The sequence below is a fragment of the Aquarana catesbeiana genome, linkage group LG05 (assembly GCF_042186555.1).
Source record: "Aquarana catesbeiana isolate 2022-GZ linkage group LG05, ASM4218655v1, whole genome shotgun sequence".
Classification (NCBI taxonomy): Eukaryota; Metazoa; Chordata; class Amphibia; order Anura; family Ranidae; genus Aquarana; species Aquarana catesbeiana.
The window spans coordinates 133,198,702-133,214,395 of NC_133328.1; positions in this window are offsets into that span (position 1 = coordinate 133,198,702).

The following is a 15,694-nucleotide window of genomic DNA, read 5'->3' on the forward strand; positions in this document are numbered from 1 at the left end:
TGACCTCTTGAACGCTCATAGATCGAATAATATGAAAATCCAGCTCATGAATACTCTGTTACTTTTAGCGCACAATATAGTCTAGAATTTAATGACACTAAACAAATTATACATATATATTTGCCCTTTTTATAGGGGACCCTGGGTTTAAGAACATTTTGACCATGGGGATGTGATTTGTATCTAGGAGGGCACCAACAGTAAAGAATGTCTTTTCTCCAACCCTATTTAAGCCTGAAAGCAGCAGAAAACTTGGTTGAATACACTAGGCATGTCTAGGTGTGCTTTATCTCAATATTATCATTGTGCCCTCATGTCATACATGAATGGGAATGTGTTTCAGATCACACAGCTGGTTTTGTCAAACAAAATAATATATGTCAATCAATTCAATACTCGATGCTATGGGTTTATTATCAAGTGCAGCTGCCCCCACCCGTGCTTATATCCTATAAATAGGATATAACCAAGGTAGGAAAAGACAATATGTTGTGTCGCTTGCAGTTCCTCTATAAAACAAAATAAATAAATTCCCTTCAGTGACACGATACACATAAAACTGTACTACAATGCACCTCCCTCAGCTACGTCCTTAACTAAGTAATATGCGTGTATCAGTAAAGTGCATACATCATTAACATACAATATTATTATTATAACATACAATATTATAACTATGATCGCATTAAGGGCACTTTCACACTGAAGCGCTGGCGGCTTCAGTGGTAAAGCGCAGCTAGTTTTAGCGGCGCTTTACAGCCATTTTAGCAGCACTTTTCGGCCGCTAGCGGGGAGTAAAAGGAACCCTGCTTGCGGCCGAAAAAAGGGTTAAAAGTGCCACCGCCGAAGCACTTTGCAGGCGCTTCGGCAGCGCTGGCCATTGATTTCAATGGCGGGGACGGTTTAGGAGCAATAAATACAGCACTCCTGCACTGCCCCAAAGATGCTGCTTGCAGGACTTTTTTTCCCATCCTGCAAGCGCACCGCCCCAGTGTGAAAGCACTCGGGCTTTCACGCTGGGGCTGAAGAAGAGGCAGTTTACAGGCGCTTTTCAGGCGCTATGTATAACGCCTACGTGTGAAAGTGGTCTTAGTGCATAAATATTTTAAACAATATAAATTCTGTGCAAAAGTTAGTAACACAAGCGGTCTGTGTGAAATACGTACATATATCCAATAAACAGTGTTGAGATTCAGTGTTCATAAAGTTCTCTCAAAATGTGTTTTGTGCCCAGAAGTAGAAAATCCCAGCTGGCTCACTATGTCACTTCCGCTTTCATACTTGCGGTCTGTGGAGAGCAGGTGGCTCCAGGAAGTGGTTTACATGCGCTTTAGCATGTGTGTATATACAAGTACTGTTATGAACTAAGTGTATTTAATTGTCTTAAATTGCCAAAAAATGCGGAATTACACTGTTGGAGGCTGACTCCTGTTTTTTTTCCATTGGCATATACAAACTGGAGGAAAGTTTATGAAGACGTGGTCCTGGGGAGCGAATCTGAATAATGCTGCAAGAGGGAAGATACACTCTTAAAGCGCTTAAAGAGGTTGTAACTTGAAAAAAAAAAGATCTTGTTCCTTTAAAGCATATTAAACAGCACAGTGCGTGTGATGTCTAATCTGTCCCTTTCTATGCTGTAAAAACCTGGTTGATCCTGCCAGTTTCTGTGTACCCTGTGACCAGTCTGCTGTTCCATGATACCGTGGTCAGTTTCATCCCTCTGCGTTACAGTCTCTTCTCTCTCCCCTTCCCTCCCTGCCTGTCAGCTCCTCCCACTATTAGTAGCTGGCAGTAAAGTCAGAGAGTAGGATTACTGCCAACCCCTCTGTTCTAATAAGGTGTACTTCACAGTGTATATGTTTTTTTAAATGATGCCAATAAATACCTTATTTCAGATCGCCTCTGTGCGGTCACCTGACCCCCCACCGCTCTCCTCCCCTGATCTAAGGACTACAGCGGGAGGGGCTGAGTGGACATCACATCAGTCACGTGACCTCCTGGCTGACATCGGAGGTGAATCTCAGCCACTCCCGCTGTAGCCTTTAGATTGGGGGAGGAGAGCGGCGGGAGGTCATGTGACCGCACAGAGGTGATCTGAAATAAGGTATTTAGCGGAATCATTTTGAAAAAAACATTTACACTGTGTAGTATACCTCATCAGAACAGAGGGGCTGGCAGTAATCCTGGCAGTAAAACACCCATTTTAAAGTGGCCACATTTTTTTTAATAACAAACATGTTATACTTACCTGCTCTGTGCAGCAGTTTTGCATAGAGCAGCTCTGATCCGCTTCTTTTCGTGTCCCCCGCTGGCACTCCTAGCTCCTCCCCTTCAAGCAGTGCTCCCAGAGAAGGGCCGCTTGCCCTGGGGGCACTGCGGTGTGCTCACTCCTGAGCTACTGCTTTATCCGTCCATAAGACACATACAGCCGTGGCATGCCCCCCCAACTCATTGGCTCACTGGCTGTTATTGACAGCAGTGGGAGCCAATAGGCTCCAGCTGCTGTCTCAGCCAATGAGGAGGGAGAGTCCTGGGACAGCCGAGGCTATTGCGAACATCATTGGGTGGGGGCTGCATACAGAAGGTTTTTTACCTTCATGCATAAAGGTACAAAACCTTAAGCCTTTAGAACCACTTTAAGACCCATTTATAAAGGGTCAAGGAGATCTGGTGAGTAGGGTGTTTACAAAGGGGAACACATATCGGTCACAATAAGTGAAGATATTGGATTTTCTACCTCTGGGCGCAAGGCACTTTTTAGGAGCACTTTATGAAAACTGAATCTCAACACTGTTTATCCCCTTCCCGCCGAGCGTACGCAGATGTGCGTACTCGGCTTTCGGGGGTTATACCGGGATGATGCCCGCAGCTGCAGGCATCATCCCAGTACCGTTGTTTCGAGCGGGCGATCAGCTATCCGTATATAACAACCGATGCGGCTAAAAGCCACTCGGCTGTTATACCGGAGGAGCGGGAGGGGGCGCCCCCCTCCCGCTGCCTCCCACCGCTCTTACCGGGCCTCCCGTGCGATCGGGAGGCCCGGTGTCCCTTCGGCTGCCTCCGGCGGCTGTGGGTGGGCTGTAACGAAGCTGTGGGTGGCTTCGTTCCAGCCTTCCCAATGTAAACGCGGAAGCGATGTCATGACGTCACTTCCCGTTACTTGGCTGCCAATGGCGCCAAAATTTTAAAAAATACACAGTATTCAGAATCGCCGTTTTCGGCGATCTGAATACTTTGAAGTGCAGAGAAGGGATCGGGGGTCTTTTAGACCCCCGATCCCTCCATAAAGAGTACCTGTCACCACCTATTACTGTCACAAGAGATGTTTACATTCCTTGTGACAGCAATAAAAGTAAAAAAAAAAACATTTTTTTTAACACAATTTATAAGCATAAAAATAAATAAAATAAATTAAAAAAAAAAATTTTAAAGCGCCCCCGTCCCCGCGAGCTCGCGCAGCGAAGAAAACGCATACGGAAGTCGCGCCCGCATATGTAAACGGTGTTCAAATCACACATGTGAGGTATCGCCGCGATCGTCAGAGCGAGAGCAATAATTCTAGCACTAGACCTCCTGTGTAACTCTAACCTGGTAACCGTAAAAAAAATTTAAAACGTCGCCTATGGAAATTCATAGCTACCATAGTTTGTCGCCATTCCATGAGTGCGTGCAATTATAAAGCGTGACATGTTTGGTATCTATTTACTCGGCGTAACATCATCTTTCACATTATACAAAAAAAGTGGGGTAACTTTACTGTTTGGATTTTTTAAAATTCATGGAAGTGTCCCTTTTCCAAAAATTTGCGTTTTAAAACACCGCTGCACAAATACCGTGTGATATAAAATATTGCAACAATCTCCATTTCATTCTCTAGATTCTCTGTTAAAAATATATATAATGTTTGGGGGTTCTAAGTAATTTTCTAGCAAAAAATATGGATTTTAACTTGTAAACACCAAATTTCAAAAATAGGCTTAGTCATGAAAGAGTTATTGGCTATATGTATTTCACACAGAGACTTGTGTTGCTGAGTCTTGCACAGAATTTATATTGTTTACGACATTTATGCACTATATTTCACAGTGATTGTTATAGTTGAAGTATTGTGTGTTATTGATTTATGCACTTTACTGATACAATACATGGAGTTCCAATAAAAAAAAAAAAAAATTAAAAGTCAGCAGCTACAAATACTGCAGCTGCTGACATTTAATAATCAGACACTTACCTGTCCCAGGGTCCAGTGATGCGGGGGAACGAAGCCATTCTCATCTCCCCCTCCTCTCTGTGGCGCCGGCATTGTCACTGTGCGCGTCGGGCGTCCGGCTGTGGCTTCACAGCCGGGCACGCACTGCGCATGCGCGAGCCGCGCTGCATACTGTGACTGGCCGGACAATCATCTGGGACCTGAGACATGTTCCAGATGATTGCCGAGAGGGGAGAGGTGATCTCCCTTCTGGCGCCACGGGGCACCGCTGGGTGCCGCAGTGTTTTATAGCAGAAAGTAAAATATACAGTTTTTTTTTTCAAAATTGTCAGTCTTTTGATCAAATACCACCAAAAGAAAGCTCTATTTGTGGGAAAAAAGGACCTTAATTTTATTTGGGTACAGCGTCGCACAACCACGCAATTGTTATTTAAAGAAACAAAGTGCCGTATCGTAAAACCTTCCGGGTTTGAAGTTGTTAATATGAGCCATGTGTAATTGGTGAGTTCCTGTCTTGGGATGAGGCATTTCATGAGAAGCACTGATGATCATTTGGAGGTGTTCTTTTGGGAATATTTCAATATATAAATATATGAACTGTAATATGGACACTGTATTTTTTTTAGTGTTTCTCACAAACACCGGTTGTCTGTTTATCAAAGCACTGCATTGTGCACTTTGGCTTCCAAATTGTGCTCTTTTATATTTTGTGTGTTCTACTCCTGTATGTTTGCTAACAGCAAAATGATGGGATTTGAGTGGACTGACCCACTAGACTAGAACATTTATAATCTCATATAAATTGCAAAGGCCAGCATTAAAGTATAAGTTCACCTTTGGGAACATGTTACATGTTCCACCTATTTTAGGGTGGAACATGTAATATGTTCCCAGTCCTGTAGCTGCTCTCTGAGCCGCTGCATCTAGTGACAATAAGCCGGGGATCTTCTCCCTGTACCTGCTGTCACTTTTTGAGAAGAGCGCGGCCGCGCAGGGCTCTGCCCACATGGACGTGTCATTCATTTATATAGTTCTGTAAATAAATTAACTAGAAGTACTGACATCCTTTGCCACTGTCAGCTTGTAGTTCTCAATGAACTACCAAAGTGCTGTTGAGTTCTCTAGGTAGTTAATTAATACCTCCTGTCTTTGTGAATCTGCCTAGTGCCTACCCATACAATGTATGGGCAGACAGCTTACACTGACAGTCTGTAGGGGTCCTGCATGGCACCTGCGATCTGCTGATCATGGGTGCAATGCTTTCTAGGATCCTACAAAAAAAAATAGTAAATGCACATTTTTTACCTGCATGAAAATGTGCATTTATTTTTTTTTTATTTAAAGTGAACTTGTCCTTTAAAAATGGCGCATTTTGATAAAATGTTGTATTTTTGTATTGGTGTCATCTAATCATACTTTGCAAAACCAACTTTTGGGTCATTATGGGTACCATTCAAATGGGCGTCTGTTGAAACAGACTTGGCCAAGGAAAGAACCAGTGTACAGACAGCATATTGTTTCATCTTCAAAATCATTTACTGGAAGGAACATATATGTATATGATAGCTCAGAAACGAGGTGAGCAATAACCAGTGAAACCAAATAGGTACTTTTTATATTTCAGACTCTGCCCCTTAGTAAGGATTAGGAACTTTTTCAAAACTCGGAGTTAGCTTTGTCGGGGTTGTATAATATAGTGTTGTGGGCAATGTTCTGATGCTCCTCCACCGGAAGAGAGGTACTTTTGCTCTTGGAATTTGTGTTTTATGCACTGCTGTATTTCTGTAAGCTTTTACAAAATGAGGTTGTAACCAATAATTACCAGTATTTCTACAGCTTTAAACAAAGGACAAATACATTTAAATTCTAATCAAATACTAATTTAGTGATTTATTTACCGGTTTGGCTTTAACACTTCTGAAGACTGATAAAGAAGATTTTGGATTGGAGGAGCTAAAATTCCAGTGCAACAAAGACAAAGTCTTTACCTATTATTAATAATGACAGTAATTTCTATTTTACAATGACACACACAGCAACTGTCTCCAAGCAAATTGCATTTTATTTGGCTTTCCATTTACCAAACAATTTTCTGCAGACAGTTGGCAAGTTCTAGGTTGGGCATGCTTTTATGTCATGCAATTATGCTGCACTCATAAACAGACCTATGTGTTTAAACAAATTTTCCTGAAGAAAATGTATTTTTACCAATCAAAATACAACCATAGTAATCACAGAGGAAAAAAAATTAAAAAATCATTGAAGGAATGGTCCATGCTCAAAAGGCATCACAATGCACTGTATACTTGCTGAATTCCAACTTCTGTTAGCGAACATACCCTTGCCAACAGTTTTATACAGACCTCCCGACATCTCCTGCAGTATTTGGTAGAGTGCAGAAGTTAAAATCTCTGCCACTTTGTTATTGCTGTGTACAGTGCTGTAGCTGTATGTGCTTGATTTGGAGTAAGGATTAGAGTGAATGTGCTTGGCTTCAGCTCACTGGATGATCGTGAAGCCCAGAAATTGTGATCTTTAATCCAAACAACACTAAAGTCTCCGTAGGGGGGGTTGAATCTTGAAAATCAATTCTAGTCATTTACAAGTCTTGTAGGCAAAGGATATGCAAATCGATCTGGGGTGTCATTAACTTTCTATTGATACCCGCTGCTGTTTGCATAGGGCAGTGTGAACTGCCAGAAAGTTCTATGCAATACGGGAACCGGAACTGGAATCGCGCTGGTTCCCGCATCGCATATGTGTGAACTAGCACTTAAAAAATCGTTTTAGGCCTGAAGATTAGTTAGAACCCCTAAACAGTATATATTTTCTAAAACCAGAGACCCTGGAGAATAAAATAGTGGTAGTTCCTAATCTTTATGGCCAGAGCAGCTGGAGAAAGTGACAGCCGATCCTGGATGTGATGTAATGTACAGTTGTGTGAAAAAGTATTTGCTCCATTTCTGATTTTTTATTTTTTTGCATATTTGTCACACTTAAATGACTCAGATCATCAAACAAATTTTATTATTACACAAAGATAACACAAGTAAATACAAAATGCAGTTTTTAAATGATGGTTTCATTTATTAAGGCAAAAAAGCTGTTCAAACCTGCCTGGCTTTATGTGAAAAAGTAATTGCCCTCTAAACCTAATAACTGGTTGTGCCACCCTTGACGGCAACAACTGCAATCAAGCGCTTGCGATAATTGGCAATGAGTCTTTCACATTGCTGTGGAGCAATTTTGGCCCACTCTTCTTTGCAGAATTGTTTTAACTCAGCCATATTGGAGGGTTTTTCAGCATGAATGGTCTATGTAATGTCATGATACAGCATCTCAATTGGATTTAAGCCTGGGTTTTGGCTAGGCCAAGCCAAAAACCTAAATTTTGCTTTGTTTGAACCATTTGGAGGTGTACTTGTTGTTGTGTTTCGGATCATTGTCCTGCTGCATATCCCAAGTGCACCTGAGCTTGAGGTCACAAACTGATGGCCGGACATTCTCCTTTAGGATTTTCTGGTAGAGCTGAGAATTCATGGTTCAATTATGGTAAGTCATCCAGGTCCAGAAGCTGCAAAGCAGCCCAGACCATCACGCTACCACCACCAAAACTGACTGTTGGTATGATGTTCTTGTTATGAAATGCTGTATTCGTTTTATGTCAAATGTAACAGGACGCACACCTTCCAAAAAGTAAAATTTTTGTCTCATAAGTCCACAGAATATTTGCCTAAAAGTCTTGGGGATAATCAATATGTTTTTTGGTAAATGTGAGATGAGCCTTTGTGTTCTTTTAGGTCAGCAGTTACTTTGGCCTTGTAAATCTCCCATGGATGTCATTTTTGTCCAGTCTCTTTCTTAATGTTGAATCATGAACACTGATCTTACCTGAGGCAAGTGAGGCCTGTAGTTCTTTAGATGTTAATCTGGGTTCTTTTATGACCAACTGGATGAGTCGTCGTCATGCTTTTAGAGTAATTTTTGTACCTGCCACTCTTGGGAAGGTTCACCACCATTCCAAGTTATCTCCATTTGTGGATAATGGCTCTCTCCGTGGTTCACTGGAGTTCGAAAGCCTTAGAAATGGCTTTGAAACCCTTCCTAGACCGATACGTGTACATTACTTTGTTTCTAATCTGTCCTTCATTTTTTTTTTTAGATTGTGGTATGATGTGTGGCTTTTTTGTGATCTGTTAGCATGCTTCACTTTGTCAGACAGCTTCTATTTATGTGATTTCTTGATTCAACAGGTCTGGCAGTAATCAGGCCTGGGTATGGCAAGTGAAATTTAACTCAGCTTTCCAAAAAATTGTGGTTAATCAGTTCATTCATGATTCAGCATGAGAGGGGGTAATACTTTTTCACAGGCAGGGCCAGGCAGGTTTGAACAGCTTTTTTCCCTTAATAAATGAAATAATAATTTAAAAACTGCATCTTGGATTTACTCGGGTTATCTTTGTGTAATATTAAAATTTGTTTGATCTGAAACATTTAAGTGTGAGAAATATGCAAAAAAATTAAAAAATCAGAAAGGGGGCAAATACTTTTTCACATAAAAGTACAGTGTACATCAGTTTTGGGTTCTTACTAGGTAGGGGAGATCAGTGAACTTACATTCCCACCTACCCAATGCCACCAGCTATGGTGTTCCCAGGTGCATTAGGAAAGGCAATGTACCAGGGATGCGTGGAAGCAATCTGGCAGCTGTATAGAAGTTGGATCACTACTCCCTGACAGCTGAATGTTGGCTTGCTAGATCTTAATGTATTGTGTGTGTAAATTCCCTGCTGCTTATGTATGACATATGTCATCAAAAATCAAGTACAAGTACACTTTCAGTGCACTTTCAAGTGCACTTGCAGTAAATTGTGATTACTTGCAAAAAATAATTTATACAATGTATCATCTAATCTCATATGTTTTTTGTTTACTCTTTACTCCAGAATTCACTGGTTTCTTTTCTATCTATTCATCTCTTCAGTCCACACAGGTGGATCTACGCAGTCAGCTCTGCATAACAAAAAGTAAGTCAAAACTATTTGATCTATTGCCATGGCACCACTGAATATACTTTCCCTGAATGTTCAGGGAATAAATGTCCCTCAAAAAAGGACCAAAGCCTTCCGTACTTTCCATAACAAGAAGGCTCACATAGTATGCCTCCAAGAAACACACTTCACCAAAGATTCTACTCCAAAATATATTTCTCCTTTTTATCAACAAATTTACACGGCTTCTGCCTGTACCAAGCAAAGGGGAACTCTAATTGCATTTCACCGATCCACACCATTCACCTTATCATCAGAAATTAAAGACCCAGAAGGTAGATACCTGATACTCATGGGTTATATAATGGATACAGCAATCACAGTGATTTCCTACTACGCTCCTAACAAACAACCTACACCATTCCTCTCACATATATTACAAGTGATTAATACACACAAAATAGGAACAGTGATAATGTGTGGGGATTCGAACCAGGTCCTCCTCCCATTTCTAGATAAATCACCTTTTACACCATCCAAAATAACCTCTAGATTACCTTTTTCTCAACTTCTTTCCAAATACAATCTGGTAGATTCATGGAGAGAAAGTAACCCAATGAAAAAGAAATTCACTTATTTCTCGCACCCTCATCAAACCTTCACCAGAATAGATCATATTTTTCTAACAATAGGAATGATACCAGAAATTATTGCATCAGATATAATTCCGATTCCGTGGTCTGACCATAATGCAGTATACACTACTATAGCCTCAGCCATACCAAAAGCGCATGACCCAACGTGGTACTTACCGGACATAATGCTCAAACACCCACTACATCAGATGGCCATTGAACAAGCTTTAAAGGAATACATATCAATTAATAATACAACAGACATCTCCCCAATAACACTGTGGGAAGCTCATAAGCCTGTCTTGCGTGGTACAATACAAAGACAAATGGCACTATTTAAACGGGAACGCAAAAATCTAGCAAAAAAACTAGAACTCAATTTTAATGCAGCCTACATATCATTTCAAGATAATCCATCTCAGAGTACAAAATCTCATCTGGAAAAATCTAGATTGGAATACGATCTATTTCTCACTGAGTCCGTTGATAAATCCCTCAAACGCTCCAACACAATTTCTACATGAATACAAACAAACCAGGTACATATTTGGCTCGGGCATTAAATTCAACTAACAAATCTTTCAAACCAATACGTTTGAAATTATCAAAAAATGTTTACACTTGTAATCCAGTTAAAATAGTCCATAAATTTCACTCACATCTCGCAACTTTATACAAGACAAACAATGAATTTAATCCTACAGAAGCTGAATCCTTCTTCTCAAAAATAACCTTACCTGAGTTATCTCAGAATCAAAAAAGCAGTTTGGATGAGCCTATAACTATAGATGAAGTTGCTAACGCCATAAAAGACCTAAAACTTAACAAAAGACCAGGCCCAGACGGCTTCTCGGCTTTATACTATAAAACATTCTCAGAAATACTCTCTCCCATTCTCACTGAAACTTTTAACAAACTTCTAGATGGACATTCTTTTCGGCAAGAAACACTAATGGCAATTGTTTGTATGATCCCAAAACCCCTTTCTGATGATACTTCCTGTGTGAATTATCGGCCTATCTCTCTGTTAAACCTCGATATTAAATTATTAGCAAAAATAATAGCAAAACGCCTCAATAGCATTATAGGAAAATTAATACATAGCGATCAAGTAGGCTTCATGCCAAATAGACAGGCAGGCGATAATATACGCAGGGCAGTGTTATTGGCACATATTGCTAAAAAACGGAAAATCCCTTTATGTTTTCTATCTCTCGATATTAAGAGGGCATTTGACACAGTATCCTGGCAATATATGCAATATTCATTACAAAAATGGGGTTTTGGACCCCACTTTTTAACATGGATCAAAGCATTATATAATAAACCCAAAGCCTATATAAAATATGCTGGATACAAATCTGAAGCCTTTAATATCGAAAGAGGTACCCGACAGGGTTGCCCATTATCTCCCTTATTATTTGCCCTTATACTCGAACCCATGGTCCAATACATCAGAACAAACCAAACTATAACTGGCATTGAAGTAGGAGGTATTACACACAAATTATGTATATTTGCAGACGATATATTACTTTTTCTATCATCACCACAGGTCTCTGGTCCTAACTTAATACCAGCTCTTGATGGATTTGCAGCCCTATCCGGCCTTATGATTAATCCTAAGAAATGCCTAGTGCTTAATATTTCACTCACAAACATGGAATTGATCCCGGCTAGGGCTGCACTCCCATTCACATGGGCAGAAAAATCAATCCCATATCTTGGAATTCATTTAACAGCATCTCATTCTGACTTATTCTCAACCAATTATCCTCCTGTATTAAGACAGATCACAAATCTAATAAAACAATGGTCGCAACTTCCTTTATCCTGGATAGGGAAGATTAATGCAATCAAAATGACGATTCTACCCAAATTGCTTTATCTATTCAGAGTCCTCCCTATTCCAATTCCTTCCTATTTTTTGAGAATAGTACAAAAAAGAGCAACTTCGTTTATATGGGGCTCTTCTAAACCACGTATACCTATACACACACTACATCTTCCCAAAAATAAAGGAGGCCTGGGATACCCTAATTTTACTAACTACTACAGAGCAGCACATTTGGCCAGTCTGTCCAAATACCATGCAAAACAGGAAATCCCATTATGGGTATTTGTAGAGGCTTCAGAAAATGACCCTCTATTAATATCAAATTTATTATGGCTTGATCCTAAAGACCGCTTTAAAATTCATAATCCCATAACTAAACACTTCTTATCTCTCTGGGATAAACTAAAAACCAAATATCAGTTACAATCTCCACACAATCCTCTCCTTTCTTTTATCAGAAATCCGGCCTTTTATCCGGCATGGATCTACCCAAATTCTTTTAAAGCTTGGACAACATCAGGCATTCAGACACTAAATGACTTCATAGCATCTAAATCATTCCTTTCATTCCCATCGCTTAGAGAAAAATATGATCTACCAAACTCTGAGATATTTAGATATCTCCAAATCAAAAATTTCTATACACTATTCCTAAAGGGGGATACACCATTATCCCAATTATCCATTTTTGAATCAATCTGTACAAAAGATCCATTTGCTAAAGGTACAATTTCATCACTTTATAATCAATTATATGGAGTAGCAAATCTTAATAGACCCTCTTACGTTCAGAGGTGGGAGGAGGACCTGGGACGAACTTTAGAAGACACGGACTGGTCTAATATATGGCTCACATCTAAGTCATCTTCACCCAACATCTTGGCACTGGAGACAAATTATAAAGTCCTAACTCGCTGGTACCTTGTACCCGCTAGAGTGGCAAAATATTCACCTAATACCTCAACTCTTTGTTTTCGAGGATGCCCAGAAATAGGCACATATTTACACATATGGTGGACGTGCCCAGTAATCCAAACCTTCTGGAAGGAAGTCTTCGTGATTGCATCTAAAATATTTAAAAAAATAATACAACCAGATCCATATTTAACTTTACTTAATCTAAAACCGGAATGGTTAACACTCTCTCAATTCAAACTTATGATCCAACTAATAACGGCTGCAAAACAAACAGTGGCCAAGGCATGGAAATCTCCTACATTGGTACTAGCAGAAACAATTCACAGAATGAATAATACAATGTCCTATGCTAAGATGGTAGCCATCGATCAAAATCAATTTCCAAAATTTGAAAAACTTTGGCATCCTTGGATAAAACAACAGTTCCTGTCAAATTTCAATGACTCTGTCCTGTTGCCATGGTAACAGATTAAATGACTTATAGAGACACCCATTCTAAGGCTTCAAAGAGAACTAAAAAGAATAATAAACTGACGAGCGGGACAACCTTGTGGACCAAACCTCTACCTTTCAACCCTTTTTCTTCTTTCTCTTTCCTTTTCTCCACCTTACGATTAAAGCTCATTATCAGAATTTATTTGACCTATATACACTCTACTTGTAAACAATATGTATAGTAGGTATAAATCATTTAAATACCTACAAAAGTAACTAAGGAAATGATATATATCTTTAATTTAGGTTTACGTGAACCCAATGTTTAATATTTGAAATCTCATGATATTTACCTATATAAACCCTACTGTAAAACAATGAGCTTACTTTATAGATCCTTGTAAACTTACTTTATGTATCTTTATAACATTGTATACTCAATAAACTTCTTTTGACAAGAAAAGGATGATTCTTTTTATCATTAATGCATTACATACATTACCAACAATAACATTGTGTGTGTGTGTGTAGCAGACCCACAGCACATAATAGTTAGCTGAAGAAGAGATTGTCACCTCATGTATCAAATAAGTTACGTTTGCACTATTGAAGAAAATGGCTAAAAATAAAAGGCCATTTGAGAACCTAGGAGACAGATAAGAAACACAAACAGTAATTCAAATTAAATATGAGTTTAGTTTTTTTTTTAAAAATTATTACACAGCTTCAAGATTTGCTTGTAAATCAATTGCCCCCCTACCCACTAAGTACTCAACATAGTTTTGCCGTACTTTGCGAGGGGGGGGGGGGCATGCCAGGACGACCACTTTCATATTTCATCATTGTTTGTTCAAGTGAAAGTCGGCCTCAGTCACAACTGAGGCCAGATAGTTGGCTGCATTCTTCCGAAGGTAATTGTGAATAATGCAGCAGCTCAAGACAATGTGATTACGTTTCTATTCGGCCATGTTGATGGCCATAAGGAAAAGCCAGAATGGGCTGGCCATTATGCCAAAGGCATTCTCAACCACTCTTCTGGCACGGGTCAGCTGGTAATTAAAAACCCTCTGCTCTGGGGTCAGGGTCCTCATGGGGAACAGCCTCATCAGATGTTCCCCCAGAGCAAAGGCCTCATGAACTTGAGGCCCGCAACATCATCCTCTGGAGGTGGCAACCCCATGGTGCCATTTTGGAGACGCCGGTAAAATTCCAACTGGGTGATCACTCTTCCATCAGACATACGGCCATTATTCCCTACGTCTAGGTAAAGGAATTCATAATTCCCGTCACCACCACCAACATCACGATACTAGTGAACTCCTTATAGTTGGAGTAGTATGACACCAAGTTGGGTAGTGGGATGATCCGGACGTGATTCCAATCGATCGCACCACCACAATTGGGAAAGTCCCACTGGTGGTGGAGTTGGGAGGCCACAGTCTGCCATTCCTGTGGGTTGGAAGGAAAATGTGGAGTCAAACAAGAAAAAAAATAGTACTTTTGCACATAATAGCACATCACCAAACGACATCATTCCCACAAAACTCCTGAAAGAATGTTCCGACATCTTGGCTCCTACTATAACACACCTCATAAATCAGTCATTCAAAGAAGGGATTGTTCTGACCACCCTCAAGCAAGGCATCGTCAAACCCCTGCTAAAGAAACCCAACCTCGACCCTAAGGACCCTAACTACCGCAGACCGATAACAAGCCTCAACACCATCTCCAAGATTATGGAGAAAGCAGTAGTACAACAGCTACAATGCCACCTGGACACACACAAACTCCTGGACCCACTGCAATCAGGCTTCCGCCCAGGCCATGGCACAGAAACGGCACTTCTCAAAATATGGGATGACGCCCTCGAAGCAGCAGATGATGGAGAATCATGTCTCCCGGTACTGTTAGACCTCAGTGCAGCATTTGATACAGTGGGCCACAATACTCTACTCGTCCGCCTCACAGAAGTAGCAGGAGCCTCAGATTCTGGTCTGCAATGGTTCGCATCCTTCTTAGAGAATCGTTTTCAGACAGTGAAACTAGGAGCATTCACCTCTGAAACCCACGCAATCTCCTGTGGAGTCCCTCAAGGTTCACCGTTGTCACCGTTGTCACCAGTGCACTTCAACATCTACATCCGCCCACTCTTCAAAATTATCAGAAAATCAGACCTCTGCTTCCACTCATACGCTGATGACACTCAACTCTACTTTCGCATCACCGGACAAAAAGACCATCATCAGCAACTAGAGAAATGCCTCACTTTGATAGACGACTGGATGACCACTAGCTCCCTCAAACTCAACAGTTCAAAAACAGAATTTCTTCTCCTACACGCTAACCAAAATTCCAAAACTAAGACCCCGTGGACACCTCCCACCATCTTTGGACAGACACGCTCTCCAAGCACCAAACCCAAGAGTCTCGGAGTCATCTTTGAAAGAAATGTCAATGGATGCACAAATAGGATCAGTAGTTAGCAGATCTCACCATCTCCTCCGCCTGCTACATAGACTCATCCCCTTCATCCCAGAAGAGGACAAAGCAGCAGTAGTTAGAACAATCATCAATTCCCGACTCGACTTTACATAGGATTACCCCAATATCAGCTTGCACGCTTACAACTCATCCAAAACACGGAGGCAAGACTGCTAACAGAAAAAAA